The sequence below is a fragment of the Loxodonta africana genome, chromosome 24 (assembly GCF_030014295.1).
Source record: "Loxodonta africana isolate mLoxAfr1 chromosome 24, mLoxAfr1.hap2, whole genome shotgun sequence".
Classification (NCBI taxonomy): Eukaryota; Metazoa; Chordata; class Mammalia; order Proboscidea; family Elephantidae; genus Loxodonta; species Loxodonta africana.
The window spans coordinates 40,511,077-40,528,010 of NC_087365.1; the positions used below are offsets into that span (position 1 = coordinate 40,511,077).

The window sequence follows — 16,934 nt, forward strand, 5'->3', positions numbered from 1 at the left end:
TTTCCCTAGTATACTAACAAAAATAGCAGCTAACAATGGTTGAGCACAGGCGTATGTTGAATGCTGTCCCTTCTAAGCACTTTACATGCAGTATCTCATTTAAAAAAAATTTTTTTATCTCATTTAAGCCTCACCACAATCCTTGGTAATGAAAAAAAAAAAAACAAACCCACTGCTGTTGAGTCGATTCCGACTCACATGACCCCATAGGTCAGAGTAGAACTGCCCCATAGGGTTTCCAAGGAGCACCTGGTGGATTTGAACTGTGACCTCTTGCTTAGCAGCCATAGCACTTAACCACTATGCCACCAGGGTTTCTACCCTTGGTAGTAGCTACTATTATTACCTCCAGTTCACAGATGAGGAAATTGAGGCACAATGTGGCTAAGTAATTCACTCAAGGTCACTGAGCTAGTAGTTGGCGGAGCCAGAATTTGAGCCCAGGCAGCCTGGTTTCAGGGCCCATGCTTTTAGCCACCATGCTCTCCTGTTGTCAAAGAATGCAAAACCAAACAACCAAACCCAGTGCCATCGAGTCGATTTCAACTCATAGCGACCCTACAGAATGCAAGAAAAGAAAAAAGATCATTTAGAGGAGAGACACAATCTATGAATTACAGTTCTAGAGGAAGGTGAATTGGACCAAAGAGTCAAATGACAGAAGGAAATCACTTCCAGGATGGAAAGATCTGAGAGAAGAAATAAGAAGGAGCTTCCAGGTCTCACACATAATTAGCAATCAAAGAGGGTCGCTAAGACACAACTGGAGACATCTGAAAACAATGTGTAGGAGGAAAAAGAAGTCCAAGTAAACAAGCTCAACAAGCAGACTATGTAAAGAGAATCTAGCAGAGTTACTTTTGATTTTTTTTAGTAACATGATGAGTCCAGAGACAAGACACTCTATGATATAGGACCCCCAGGGAAAAAAAAAAGTGAGCATGATCATTAGCCATCAGAGAGGCAAATCAAAACTACAATGAGGTTATTATCTCACTCTGGCTTATAAGGCAGTGATTAAAAAAAACAAAACAGATAACAACAAATGCTAGCGAGGATGTGGGGACATTGGAACCCTTCTTCATTGCTAGTAGGACTGTAAAATGGTACAACCACTATGGAAAACAATATGGCGTTTCCTCAAAAACTAGTAGTAGAAAAAAAAAACTACCCTACAATTCAGCAATCCCATTCCTAGGTATATACCCTAGACACCTAAAAGCAGTGACATGAACAGACTTATGTACACCTGTGTTCACTGCAGCTTTATTCATGATAGCAAAAGAATGGAAACAACTGAAGTGCCCATCAGCAGATGGATGGATAAGCAAAATGCACTACATACAAGCAATGGAATATTATGCACCCAGAAGGAACAAGAAGAGTTTGTAAAATATATTATAATATGGATGGACCTGGAGAGCATAATGTTAAGTGAAATAAGTCAAGCTCATAAGGACAAATATTGTATGATCCCTCTTTTATAAGAAGAACAGACACATATAAAGAGACCAGTATTCATTGGTGGTTACTGGGGGAGGAGGTGACGAAGGCGGAAGCATGCTCTAAATCATAAATACTTGTTATTTTCTGGTGATGGGAAAAGTGGCACCGAATGTGAGAGTAGTGAGCATAGCATGACCAAAGTAAATGATTTTGCTAAGAATGATGTCTCATGAGAAGTGCTCATGAGAAAAGGATACGTGTACCAAAGAATTTGACATATGTAAGAGAGCAACAACTCCAGCAAAGAACAAAGAATGAGTCCAGGATCCCATATGGATGGGTAGAGGCATATATGGCAGAGGCATATATGGCAGAGGCATATATGTATACATATATGCTTGAACCAAAACTATTCCTTAAGATCACTTTTTAGCAGACAAGCAGAATGACATGGAAAATAAAGGATATTACCCAATAGACTGGTGCTCTACTAAAAAACATCTGTATGAGTCCAGAAGGTCATTTAATACAAAGCAAAGCAGAGAAGGGGACAGGGAAACTGAAGTACTGGAAATGGAACAGCCAGGACACAATTAAAGAGAATGCTGACACAATGTGAAAAATGTAACTTATGTCATTGATCAGTTTGTATGGAAATTGTCAAACAGGAGCCTAACTTTCTGTGTAAACTTGTACCAAAAACACAATAAAATGTTATTAAAAATAAAAAGAAGGTGAGCAAATCAAGCTATCATCTGAAAACACACGACACACACAAAGATGTCACTTCTCTCCATCCCACCCTCCCATCCCCCCCTTGTCATCCCTCTGCCACTGAATTGTTTTCAAGAGCTGCAGTTCGTGGCTGTTGCCTGCATTTCCTCACCTCACCCACCCTCTAGGGCAAGCTAACATAGGTACTCCCTGGGAACTGAGCATGCTGTGGTCACCATCAGTTTTCTAATTGAGAAAACCAGTGACTTGGCTTCCTCCTTACCCTGCTTGACCTCTGGGTGATGTGTGCCGCTGCTGGCCACCGCATCCTGTAATAGATCATCTCTTCCACGCCACTCTTTTCTGCTTCTCTCCTACCTCTTCTCTAGCATAAACATGGCATTTGGGCCTGGTTTGCAATCCCACTTACTAGCTTAGTAACTGAGTAGTAGTTTCCAGACCCACAAAGTCGGGTGATAATAATTTCCATACACAGGACTGTTGAGAAGATAAAAGAAGCCGTCTGTAAAAGCTCTAGCCACCCTGTGCTGGATGCCTATTATAGCGCTCAATATGTTTCCATTTCCTGCACATAAAGGCTGGTCTCCGCCAAAAGCTTACCCTCAGCTCTTTTCATTTCTGTCTACCTGGGGGGGGGGGGGGGTTTATACCTATTCTTATGGCTTCGACATCCTCCTTCAAGTGTGTCCCACCTTTATCTCCAGCCCCCACATTTCACCTGAGTTTCGGACCCATATTTCCAACTGCTATTAGACATGTTTTCCTAGATATCTGTAGGTTTCTCAAATTCATCAAGTTCCAAAACAAACTCTCCTCTGCCTCTCTCCCAATTACTCTCCCCACCCCCTCACTCCACACTCCATTAGTTGGTCAATAGTTCCACCATCTATCATTGCCTTCCCTAAAACAAACAAACAAAAACCCCTCCAAATTGTCCTCTAATTCCCAATCCTCCCAAGTCAGTCATTAGTGTTTTTAGGTTCTGCCTCAAACACCTCATCTGCTTTTTTCCACTACCACCACTACTGCCTTGTGCAAGCTCTCATCATCTCTCTTGATGACTGCCAGAGCCACTAATCTGATTTCCCACCCTGCAGCAGTCTGTGCTTCATACAACAGCCGAATTATCTTCCTAAAAAATAAACTTGAGAGTGTTATTCCCCTGCTTTAAAACCTTTGCGGTGTGGCCCACAGGGTATGAAATGAAAGTTAGTGGTCAGGCATTCACGGCGCTTCACAATCTGGCCCCAGCATCCCTCTGTCCAGCCTCTCTCCAGCCATTCCCAAGAACAGGTGATACACTTGTACACCCTTAGGCTTTCATGCTTTTGATTCATCCTCTATCTGACAAAGCCCTATGGGTACACTGAGAGTCAGCTTCAAAGTCCCTGCTCCAGAAGCCTTCACTGGCTCCCCAAATGTCACTCCCTCCCTCCTCTGGGTGTCCCGTACACCTGACACTTTTGCCATTGTTGGTTTGCATGTCATGCCACCTCCTCAACCAGAAAGGGAACTTTGAAGGCAGAATTATCTTTACCTTTCTATCTCCTGCACCTAGCTCAGAGTCCCTCTGGCTCAGAGTGAGGCCTCAGTGGGTGTTAACTGACTGCCTGAATCAAGGACAGCATGAGTGCCCGGCTGAACTTCAGAAGAATTAGTACACCTCATAGAACAAATGTAAAATGTGAAAGGAGAAGATAATTTAGGGTGGGGATAGATAAACAGTAAGAGGGGATGCCAAAAGAGGGAGAAATTGCGTTTCCTTATATGGCAAGAGAAGAAAGTTCCTGCTCTTGCTTTGATAGTAGTAAACAGATATAGAAAGAAATGTTATTTTTAGCACTAAGAGAATTCAAAAGATTGGTCACCTTTAAAATTTGTTTAAAAACAAAAAGGAAACAAATAATATTCCATAAAAGAGAAGGTATAATCCAAAAGAGACATTTAAGATATAAAAATTAAGCAGCAAGTAATACACAGAAAACAGGACACAACAATAGCAACTATGAATTCCCACATAAACTACAGAACCTTCAAGACTGGTTGAACCAACAACAAAAATCCAACAATATTCTGCTTATGAAAGATAAAGTTCTGAAAGAACAATAAGGAAGTTAGAAAATACAGCAAAATCTCTACACAAGGAATCTAGACTATGAAAAACAGTACTTAGAGGACAAGCACTGCTTTGTTACAAAAAATAAACAAAAACACATAACTAATAATATTGAGAAAAAAGAAGCTGAAGAATACCTAGAGAAAACAAAGAGAGAGAGAGAGAAACTAGATTTTGAAAGTGAAAAACAAAATACTTTGGAAGGATTCATAAGAAACTGGCAGGAGTTTGCTGCCTACCAGAAGGGAACTAGTTGGTCTTGGAATAGGAGTCAACGGAAAACTGACTTTTCACTATATTCTTTTGTACTTTTTTAAAATTTTACATTTCGACTAAAAGTAGTCAATGTAACTATGAAAAAAAGAAAATGTACAAAGTTAGAAAAGGAGGACATGAAAATAAGCAATAAACAATGTATATGTTAATAAATTTAGATGTATTTTCTATTAAAAATGTAAAATTCTAATACTGATAAAAACAAAATACCGAAGTAGACCAGCATCTTAAAAAAAAAAAAAAAAACTAATAATTACACTCTCCAAAAAGAGCTAGTCTCTGATGGTTTATTAGTGAATTCTTTCAAACTAGCCAGAAACAAGTAATTCATATGTTACAGAAACTACGCCTAAACATAGGGCAAGATGGAGTTTATCTAGTTTATTCTACTAGCCTGATCCTAAAACTGCCTGAAGATAATGAAAAGAGAAAAAACTACAGATAATGCTCACTCAGAATTCATGCTCGAAAATTTAAAAGAAAGCAGTAATACACAGAATCTCGGAATACTGGACTTTTTTATTGTGTCATGTCACGAGATACCAAGATTGCATTTGTTAAAATCCCATACCCATTCTTAATTTAAACATTCTGAAAACATAACAAAAGTATACTTTCTTACCCCAATTATAGTAGCTACTTAAAATCAAACGCTAGTATTATATTTTGAGGGGAAAAATGAGCCATGTAGTCATTAAAAATAGGCACAAAATGAGAAAGAATTCTATCATCACTCTTAATATAGGTATCAGAAATTCCTTCTAATACTAAGCAATATGAAAAGAAATGAGACACAAATATTGTAAAGGCAGGGACAAGATATTATTTTTATATATAACACTATTGTATCCTTAAAAAGTCCAAAGGAATCACTTAAATGGTTATAATGAGTTTAAAATGATCAAAGTTTTCACCAATATAGAAAAATCAATAGCATTTCTGGTATTCAAACTTGACCACACGTGAAAATCACCTGGGCAGCTTATAAACATGTCAATGTGCAAACCTCACCCCAGACACTGTCTCAGAATCTATGGGTAGGACCAGGCATTAGTATTTTATAAAGCCCTTGAGACAACTCCAATGTCCAGCCTAGAAGAAATACCACTGCTATATATTTAATTATCTAAACACCTAAAAATGCAATGCAAAAAGGGTAATCACTCATGATATTCACAAAAGGGAAGAGAAAGACTGCTGTAAGGGAAGAGTCCAAAAGAAGAAAACTGACAGGGGCCAGAGTTAGCTCCCGTGCAAATGTCTCCAGGCCATCAAAGTTTAGGCTAAGAGGCAGGCAGTTAACACCTGAGCAAGTGGAGGGGTACATGACCCATGGTCACAACTTAAGGATAGCAGTCAGAGATAGTTATTCTCTAAGTGGAGAAAAGCAGGAATAAGGACTTAATAGAGGTTGAGGTGGTACACGATTACCTGCATACCTATACAAGGTTATACCCCCCCACAAAAAAAACCAAACCCAGTGCTGTCAAGTTGACTCCGACTCATACAGACCCTATAGGACAGAGTAGAACTACCCCGTAGAGTCTCCAAGGAGCACCTAGCAGGTTTGAACTGCCAACCCTTTGGTTAGCAGCCATAGCACTTAACTACTACGCCACCAGGGTTTCCGCTATGAGGTTATATATGAGATAAATTCCTACACATGCAATCTTTGTGTCCAAGTGGTATGTGCCTTCAAAAGTGAGAGTCCATGAAATATTTCATAACATGGAGAAATCTGGAAGACATTATGCTGAGTGAAATTACTCAGTTGCAAAGGGACAAATATTGTATGAGACCACTATTATAAGAACTGGAGAAATAGTTTAAACAGAGAAGAAAATATTCTTTGACGGTTACGAGAGCGGGGAGGGAGGCAGGGAGGAAGAGAGGCTTCCACTAATTAGATAGTAGATAAGAACGACTTTAGGAGAAGGCAAAGACAACACACAATACAGGAGAGGTGAACAAAACTGGACTAAACCAAAAGCAAGGAAGTTTCCTGAATAAAATGAACACTTCAAAGGCCAGCATAGCAGGGGCAGGGGTTTGGGGACCATGGTTTCAGGGAATACCTAAGTCAATTGGTATAATAAAATCTATTCTGCATCCCACTTTGGAGACTGGTGTCTGGGGTCTTAAATGCTAGCAAGCAGCCATCTAAGATGCATCAGTTGGTCTCAACCCACCTGGAGCAAGGAAGAATGAAGAACACCAAGGACACAAGGTGATTATGAGCCCAAGAGACAGAAAGGACCACATAAACCAGAGACTACATCAGCCTGAGACCAGAAGAACTAGATGGTACCCGGCCACAACCAATGACTGCCCTGAACACAACAGAGAACCCCTGAGGGAGCAGGAGAGCAGTGGGATGCAGATCCCAAATTCTCATAAGACCAGACTTAATGGTCTGACTGAGACTAGAAGGAACCCGGAGGCCATGGTCCCCAGACCTTCTGTTAGCCCAGGACAGGAACCATTCCCAAAGCCAACTCTTCAGACAGGGATTGGATTGGAATATGGGATGGAAAATGATACTGGTGAAGAATGAGCTTCTTGGATCAAGTAGACAATGAGACTATGCTGGCATCTCCTGTGTGGATGGGAAATGAGAGGGCAGAGGGGGACAGAAGCTGCCCGAATGGACAAGAGGAGAGAAAGTGGAGGGAACGAGTGTGCTGTCTCATTACGGGGAGAGCAATTAGGAGTGTATAGCAAGGTATATATAAATTTTTGTATGAGAGACTGACTTGATTTGTAAACTTTCACTTAAAGCACAATACAAATTAATTTAAAAAAAAGTGAGAGATTCATTTTAAAAGATCTCAAAGGTGGAATAGAAAAGGCACAATATGTACAATAAACAAAACATCATACTCGATAGGTAGGAGTGGAATGGGAGAAATGAGGTAAACTGGAGCTAGGCAAGATGGCTCAGTGTCACCAGGCAGTAAGTACAGAGACTAACAGAAAATTCCTGGTGATCCCCATTTAACTTTGCCTTTCCCATTAAGTTTCCCCCACTGCAATCTCCAGTCACCACACACAATGTCCTCTTCCTACCAGTCCCCTGCAACAGGCATTGATGCTAAAGCCCACCTGTTGCCCTCTATTCTGACCACTAAGTGCCTCTTTCAAGTCACCCTCCATCTGAACCTCTCAGTCTTTTTGCTCACTTCCCAATCTTTTACTGCCTAAAGCTTTCCTAGACATTTCTGTTTAAGTAATATTTTATGCCTGATTCTTTAGTATCAGTATCTGATCTGCCACTTATATTCCTGAAGTGATTCTAAATTACCTTCTAGATCAAACTGCTATTTTTGACAATGATTTTTAAGTCCTTCTGTTTATTATACTTTTAATACACACTTTAAGATACCTCCTCCACATACTAAATGGCACACCAGCCCAGGGGCAAGGACAAGGCAGGAGGGCACAGGAAAGCTGGTAATGAGGAACCCAAGGTCGAGAAGGGGAGAGTGCTGATATGTCATGGGGTTGGCAACCAATGTCAAAAAACAATATGTGTATTAACTGTTCAGTGAGAAACTCATTTGCTCTGTAAACCTTCACCTAAAGAACAATATAAAAAAAGTCACCCTATATGAGAGCAAATGGTCAACAATTACTTTAAAACAAAGATGAAGAGGTAAGAGGGCAGGGAAACTATTTTAATGGAAATGGAACAACCAGAATAGAGATATTGATAATGTAAACAATGTCACTGAACAATGTGTGTAGAAATTGTTGAATGGGAACCTAAAGTGCTGTGTAAACCTTCACCAAAAATACAATAAAGTATTATTTAAATTAAAAAAAAAAAAAGATACCTCCTCCACAAAGTTTTCCCTGATTACCTCTACTCGTTTTCAATCTAATCACATGATCCCCAAATCTTTACCCTGGTAACACAAGCATGCTTCCTTCATTCATTCTGAGCACCTACTCTCCAACACTGTTCTAATCCAGGGGATACAGTGGTGAAGATAAAGTTCTTGCCTTTGTGAAGTTTATATGCTAGGAATGTGTGTAGGTGTGGAGGCAGGGCCAGGAGACAGCCAATCTAACAAGTGTTTGTATGTAGTAGTCAGAAGGTGATAAGTGCTATGGAAAAAATAAAGCAGGACAGAGAAGATAGGAAATTCCAGGGTGCGGTAAGGTGTCACTTTTAATTGAGGGTGTCACAGAAACCATCACTGATAAGGTCACTTTGAAATAGAAACCTGAAGGAGAATAAGGGCAGGAGCATATCTGAAGCAGAGGGAACAGCAAGTAAAACAGCCTCGAGGCAGGAGCATTTCTGGATCGACTGAAAAACACCAAGGAGCCCAGTGTGGCTGAAGCAGAGTCAGTGTGGGGACAAGTACTAGTAAATGTGTGCACATGTTTACTTGCAAATAAACTTGTCTTATCCCATTTTTAGCTTAGAGGACTGATAAAACAAAGCCACTAAATAATTTTTTTCTTTTTTTTTTTTTTTACTAACCCTTCAGACTCAAAATTAAAGAATGATCAAGCTGGAATATATCATATATCCAACAGGAGCCATGCCGAAATCTATCACTGAAGGACAGGGAAGAACTTCACCTCAGGCAGGAAGTTCTACAATTGTGGGAAAACTCCCATGGGCTGGGTGGTCCTGAGGTTTGTGGAGAAAGAATGATGCTGCCATGGCATTGTCTAGTTCAGGATGCTGTAGCACAGAAACTTCTAGTATCATAGGTCATCAATGACTCTACCTCCATTTCCTCTTCTTTCTTTCCAATAATTTCTACTTAGTATACTGGAGAAGAATTATTAATGATATAATAGAAAATAATGTAAAAGATTTATCTTTAAAAAATGTTAATAGGCCACATCCATTTCATAAAGTGAAGACTACGAATATTTACACTGATTATTTGTTAGTCTGTCTTCTGTATTAAATCAATAATTAAAAAAAAAAAATTCCCCTCAACCCACCTGGAGCAAAAGAGAATGAAGAATACCAAAGACACAAGGTAATTATGATCCCAAGAGACAGAAAGGGCCACATAAACCAGAGACTACATCAGTCTGAGACCAGAAGAACTAGATGGTGCCCAGCTACAACCGATGACTGCTGTGACAGGGAACACAACAGAGAACCCCTGAGGGAACAGGAGAGCACAGACCTCAAATTCTTGTAAAAAGACCAGACTCAATGGTCTGACTGAGACTAGAAGGACCCCGGAGGTCATGGTCTCCAGATCTTCTGTTAGCCCAAGACTGGAACCATTCCCAAAGCCAACTCTTCAGACAGAGATGAGACTGGACTACAAGACAGAAAATGATACTGGTGAGGAGTGAGCTTTTTGGCTCAAGTAGATACATGAGACTATGTGGGCGGCTCCTTTCTGGAGGGGAGATGAGAAGGCAGAGGGGGACAGGAGCTGGCTGAATGGACACGGGGAATACAGGGTAGAGAGGAGGTGTGTGTTATCTCATTACCGGGAGAGCAACTAGGAGTACGCAGCAAGGTGTATATAAATTTTTGTATGAGACACTGACTTGATTTGTAAACTTTCTCTTAAAGCACGCACACACACGCACACACACACACACAAAAAAAATAGTCCCCATTCCAGAGGGCAGTGCCACACATCTTGTAGCTGGAGAATGCTGGCTTGGATAATTGGTAGTCAAACTATTTTCTAGCCACTCAAGTCAGTAGTTTAATAATGTACGAGTATACACTTTGCGTGCAGCGGAAAAGCTGGTACCGGGACTAGCATGCAAATCAGAGACAGTACCCACAAATCTGTTTTTATAATACACAACGGCCAATCCAAGGTATAACAAGTCCCCATCAAACAGCAAACAATCTAAGAAATTGCCTAAGTTATACATTCAATACTGATTTTTAGATTAATTTTAGATTAATCAAAAAAGAATTGCTGGTCAAAAAGCTAAGCAATAAAAACTGGGAGGAAAAAATAATGTTTAGCAGCAATTAAGACTTAGGCATCACAAAGCCATGGTAACTTATGTAGCAAAGAACTTTTTAAAATTCAGAAGCATGCTATTTACTCAGAAAACATACTTTTTCCTTACTTCATTATTTTCTCCAGTTTCCCTCTTCTCTTTATTCAGCCTCCCAGGCATCTTTAAAGGGTCACTTGTTGCTTCTGCAGCTGCAGTTCAGCCCTGTAAAAGAAGAACGGTATTGTCACTTCACGAGAAGAGAGAAAACACATTCTAGAAAGCCGAATTATCCAATCTCTTCAATTTCCTTTTCTAATTCATTTTTATCAGAACTGTGCATAAACAAGCAAAGAAACCAAACTGGCGAGGTGGGGGGGGGCGGGGAGAAGGAGAATAAAAAGAGATAATCAAAACACAAACTAGCAATTTAAACCTATTAAAAATGCTAATAGGAATTAGCTGGAATATATAAATGGAAGTAAGGCAAACTCAATTGTCTGATAAAAGATTACAACAAAATGATTCACTACAATCTTCCTTTTAACAACTCTTTCCACCAGTGGGTTTCCATTCCTCTCTCCTAGCTAAATTTGATATGGCTGTGTAGAAATAATGAAACTAAGTGATGTGTAGCCTTACAAGTATTTTCTGATGCTTTTCACTCAGAGCCCTGCGATTTTCCTAGCATGGACTCTAGAGTACAAAAGCTGGTTCAGGCCAGGAAATGATGTCTTCGTCTTTGTCTCTGACCCTCACCACCATGTCGTTCCATTTTGCTCAGTGCCTGTGACAGGCACACAATAACTCTTGGTGAATGAAGGAGACAGGAATTATGTTTTCAACAAACCACTAGAGATGCTTCAGAAGATCTTAAAATTACACGAGTAGCAGAAAAATCACTGCTTTTGAGTTCATTACCTCTCTTTCCCTAAGCTTTCTTTTTGGTTGAGACGCCCAAAGCGAGCACACCAGAAGGTCTCTGGATTTCAAGTTTGTGCACTAAGTGCCAAAGACAAACAGAACGTCCAGGTATCAGCACACTAGAAATGGTCAGGAAAATGTGCATCCATGAATGTAAACAGGGTCGTCATTCAAAAAACCATCCCTCATCAAACTAGTTCCCAGTTAGGTTATCTTATCACCAGCATTTTTATATATTTAACATTCATCAATATAGCTTTAACTGCATCAGCTAATCCAACACTTTCAACAATCCTATGAGGTAGATTTTATTATTTTAATTGCTAAGATAAGGAAACCGAGGCACAGAAAGGTTAAGTAAATTGCCCAAGGAAATGCGCTCTGTGTTATGCTGCTTCTCATAGCCCGTGGTTCCTGGGCAAATATAATTTTGCAATAAGCTGCAGTCTCATTCACCTATTTCACTTTCTTCTACTGCTATCCTGGCATAGTAGTTCAATATCTAGTTAAATTATCTCTTGTGGGAAATTTTCCCAATTAATAATTTGGTGAAAAATGTAACTTCTAATTCTCCAGAACTTATTTTCATTAAAAAAAAAAAAAATCCCTGACCTTTTCTTTTTCAAAAAAAAATACCCTGTGAACATAACAAAAAATAAATTCTTCTAATTTTATGGCAATCGGATGCAAGAGTTATTTTAAGCTGAACACTCGCATTCACCCACTACTTCAGTTTATTACATTCATACCAGATTCCTTCTAACTTTAAAATTGCAAAGTCCTTGCTCAAGCAACGTATTTATCCTTTTACTCTCTAGTTCAGTTGATAGGGACATGATGTTAATGATGGGAAGGCTCTGGCTTCAATCTGCTCAAGACCAGTTAGCGTCGTTTGCTCCGCGTCTACAGCCTGGGTGGCACGCTTTGGGTCGTAAGGCGAACTAGGTGAGAGTGTCATGACAACTGGCATAAACCCATCTGCGGGAGAACCAATTCCACATGTAACACAGACAGCACCGTGGGGCAGAGGCATCAACCTCTCTCATCGAGAAGAGCTTCATGATCATGAGCAAGGCACTTCTACCTTTCCAGGTAAGAAGCCCAATCTCAGATCTTTTGCCAGGTTATAGCCTAAAGTTCCACTTAAAAAATAAATAAATAAAACAGGTACACCATACAAATGAGAAACTAAAGTTTTTAGTTTTTGTACAAGCTCTGCTTGACTGATCTGAAAATAGAATTTTCTTATTCCTGACACCAATTTCACTGGCAGTGAAAGCTCTCGCAATAGTCCGAGAAAGTGTCACAGAAATCTCTAGCAGGGCAGTGTAGAAAACCTCCAGAAAAATCTAGCTGGAATCTTACATTTCTTAAATTCTTTAAAAAGTATTCTTAATTTTCATAAAACCAAAAATTGCTCCACCTCCAAATAAATTATCATAAACATGTTTTCTCAAATTCAGTGTAGAAACCAACCAATTTCAATCCAGATAGCATTTAAAAACAACCCAGGGCCCATTCAAGGCAGAAGTTTCACCAGCTTCGACAAATAAAGATGAAAAAGCAAAAGTGTAGTCCTGTAATTGTTACTTTAGGAAGAAACCCCCTTGGGATCATCCATCCTCAAGCCTACCTGCCCACAGCTGGGAAGGAGTTTCCCAATGTACAACGCTACAAAGATCAGGCATTCTAACAATCACAAGGTAACTATGACGGCAAAGCCACAGTTACTTGTGAGATCACAAAAGCTCTGATGTAGTTTTTTTACAGGTAAAACTCACAGAACATAAAATAAACCATTTTTAAGTGTACAATTCCATAATATTTAGTACATTTACAATGTTGTACAACCATCATCTCTAACTAGTTCCAAAATATCTTCATCGCTCTAAAAGGAGACCTTGTTCCCATTAAGCGGTAACTCCCATCCTCTTCCCAGCCCCTGGCAACCACTAATCTGCTTTCTGGTCTCTAAGCGCTTTTCTATTCTGGATATTTCATATAAATGGAACCACACGATGTGTGGCCTTTTGTGTCTGGCTTCTTTCACTCAGCATAACATTTTCGAGGTTCATTCACATTATAACATGTATCAGTACTGCACTCCTTTTTATGGCTGAATAATGTCCCATTGTACAGATATACCACATTTCGTCTATCCATTCATCTGTTGATGCACACTTGGGTTGTTTCCAACAATGTTGCAGTAAACATTGGTGTACAAGTCTCTGAGTCTCTGCTTTCAAGTTTTTTGGGTATATATCTAGAAGCACAATTGCTGGATCATGTGCTAACTGTATGTTTAACTTTTTGAGGAACTGCCAAACTGTTTTCCACAACAGCTGTACCATTTAACATGCCACCAGCAATGTACACGAGTTTTAATATCTCTAAATCCTCAACAACATTTTCTTGTTTTGTTCTTATTTTTTAAATTATAGCTATCCTAGTGAATGTGATGTAGTATCTCATTGTGGTTTTGATTTCCATTTCCCTAATGACTAATAATGTTGAGCATCTTTTCTTATGCTTGTTAGTCATTTATATATCTTCTTTGATGAAATGTCAATTGAAGTACTTTACTCATTTTAAAATTGGGTGTTTTGTTTAATGTTTAAGTTGTAAGAGTTCTTTATATACTCTGGATACTAGACTCATCAAATATATGATTTGCAAATATTTTCTCCTATTCTGTGGGTTATCTTTTCACTCTCTTGATAGTGTCTTTTGATACACAAGAGTTTTAATTCTATTAAAGTCTAATTTACCTATTTTTTCTTCTGTTGCTTGTGCTTTTGATGTCATTGCTAAGAATCTACTGCCAAATATGAGGTCATAAGTATTTACTCCTAGGTTTTATTCTAAGAGTTTTATAGCTTTTACAGACAGAAACCCTTGCTTCTATTCCATTGATCCATATGTCTATGCTTATGTTAGTACCACACAGTTTTGACTACCATAGCTTTGTAGTTCGTTTGGAAATTGGGAAGTGTGACTCCAACTTTGGTTTCTTTTTCAATATTATTCTGACTATTCAGTATCCCTTTCAATTCTACGCGAATTTTAGGGTCAGCTTTTCCATTTCTGCAAAAAATGTCACTGGGATTTTGATAGGGGTTGTGTTGATTCTCTAGATCCTTTTGGGTAGTATTGGCCATCTTAACAACATTGAGTCTTCCAGTCCATGAACACGGGATGTCTTTCCATTCTATGACGTGATTTTAATCTGCTGCCTTAAAACACCCTTGATAAGGTAATACACTAGATTCTTTTAGTTGTATTTCTACGATAATCTAATACTCCTCTAGAGTAATGTACAAATACAAATTTTACACTTGCCATGGAGAATTTCAACATTCATGTCCCAGATAACAATTGTCAATTATTCAAGGTCTTACTGTTTGCTTTTGTTTATGGAAAAAGTTAGAACTCAAGGAATTTCAACTCCCTGACTTATAATTTTCATCATCTTCACTTCCAAGTAGAGGAGTTGATAACATGAGCCTTTTATGTTCCCTGTTAAGAGTAAGTTATTTAACAGATTTCACGGAACAGTATCAGGGCTCTCTTTCATAGTTCAAATCCCAAACTGCTTTAAAAGTCTTTTCCAAAAATTTTGGCTAAAGTCTGTTCAATGAGACAACAACACTTGAAGCTGTAAAAGACAAGCAAAGTAACTTGGCCTAGACAGGATATGTTCTTTGCTCTTCCATCAAAATTAGAATCGAAGATGACGTAATAACCAAGGAAAAATAACTGTAGATTTTTTTGAGACCAGCAATTTCAAGGAAATTATATATTCCCCAAAAGTAAAAGTCATCTTAAGACCAGCAGATTATTAGTATGAGGGGCAGTAATCGCTTGGCTTCCCATCACTAGTGTCAGCTTTCCAAAGCTTCAGCTTATACTTCCTGTAAGCATATGTAGACTCATGGCTCGACATGATTCAGCAATATCAGAGAAGGCTTTTTAAGATTAAGCTGCTTATAAATTCAATCAGAAAAAACTATCTGGTGTTGCAATAAACAACTAGCAACCAAACCCCAGGAGTAAGAAATCTAATCCCACATATTATGTCATCTATAATGAAACCAAATGCAATGAAAATATTTTCTGGCAGGTGCTCAGGGTCAGTGCCTTGACAGGGAATGCCAGCGATGACAAAGTTAGAAGTTCTGAGTCAATGTTTTTTTTACCAGAATGTTTAAGTTGAACAGGGTAAAGAAAAAGGGGCTAAGCGGAAAAAAATGTACCTGGGTAAGAAGTAAGGGTCAGAAGACAACCAGTAAGAACCTGATGTGGTGAGGCAACAGATGAACAGTCCAGGGAGGAGACCAGTGAAAGGGATGAGCTGGGCTAGGGTAAGAGGTATGTGGAGTAGACTATTCCAGCTGAGTCCAATGTCAAGTAGTCAAAGATCCTTTAAATACAGTTATCAATGAGACTGGCCAGTATAACACCCATGATAGACTCCCTCTCATGGCATGACTTTTGTTATAAATAGTTCTAGAACTGAAAGCTGTTAACATAGCAAGTAAAGAAGGCTCCCTCTTCTTTGGCTTTGCCACTGCCTAATAAGGATCCTGTCTTCAGGGCCGCCATAATTTCCCATCCTCTCAGAGTTCTTTCAACACACTAACTGAATACTTCTCTCTTCACGTTTCCTCAGCTCTAGCTACACTCAGTTAACCTGAGCTCTCTGTGTCAAGATGCTGGGAACATGCAGATAAAGGGGTAAAACCCAGAAACCCAGTGCTGTCGAGCCCCCCCAAAATACAAGAAAAGCCACAGTCTCCTTGGTTGGTGGTAGCATGGAGGGAAATAAACTCTAGGAGGAGTCATGGGGGAGAGTTGCTGTCCCTGATTCAGTCAGAGAGAAACACCCTGGGCCTCTCAAACCCAGAACTCAGAATGTCTGCTCTTGGGTAACAGTGAACACCTGAATGGATGCTAGCGACTCGTATTAGAAAAGCAGTCAGGGGCCACACAGAAAGTGCTTCAGGTGCATCCTGGTACTCCTCAGAAGGGTACCTAGAGCAGGCCCCTGGGCAACCCTTGCTGCAGGGCTGGGGCAAGGAGGCTGCCCTGGCCCACTCTCAGTGCAGTCAGCACTCAGCATTCCTAGCACGGCCTCCCGAACTCTCCACCTCCAAACAACTGCTGTGATTTGATCCCAATGTGGCAGTGGCTCTCTTGATGCCTGATTGGATACCCTGAGCTCTTTCACTGCTTTGCTTTTTCTTTTTTTCCTTTCTGTAAAGGGAGCTTGCTGTTTATTCACAGGCCTGCCATTCTATGCCCAAGAAGTAAACTCTGGAGTCAGCTGCCCCTGTACATGGCAGGCCCACTTTCGTTTTGCTCTCTGCTGTCTTTGGAGTGGTCTTACATACAAGCTCCTGGAAATAAGCCTTTAATTGTAGGACAAGCGCCTCACATGCAAGTGCCCTAGACAGGAAAAGGAAAAGAGAAGCAGGATGGCATACAGGGTTTATGA

At 39.7% G+C, this 16,934-nt stretch overlaps 1 protein-coding gene across 2 annotated transcripts in view; it reads right to left on the reverse strand.

Moving 5' to 3' along the window:
- The window catches only part of ZHX3 (zinc fingers and homeoboxes 3), a 130,811-nt gene that overhangs the window by 68,638 nt on the left and 45,239 nt on the right, over window positions 1-16,934 (reverse strand). The window contains exon 2 of one of the 2 annotated variants that reach the window (XM_003411549.4): window positions 10,649-10,741. The gene's annotated coding sequence lies outside the window, so the exon portion shown is untranslated. Of the gene's footprint in view, window positions 1-10,637; window positions 10,742-16,934 lie in introns of both variants that reach the window. The other variant, XM_010591688.3, reaches the window with a different exon arrangement.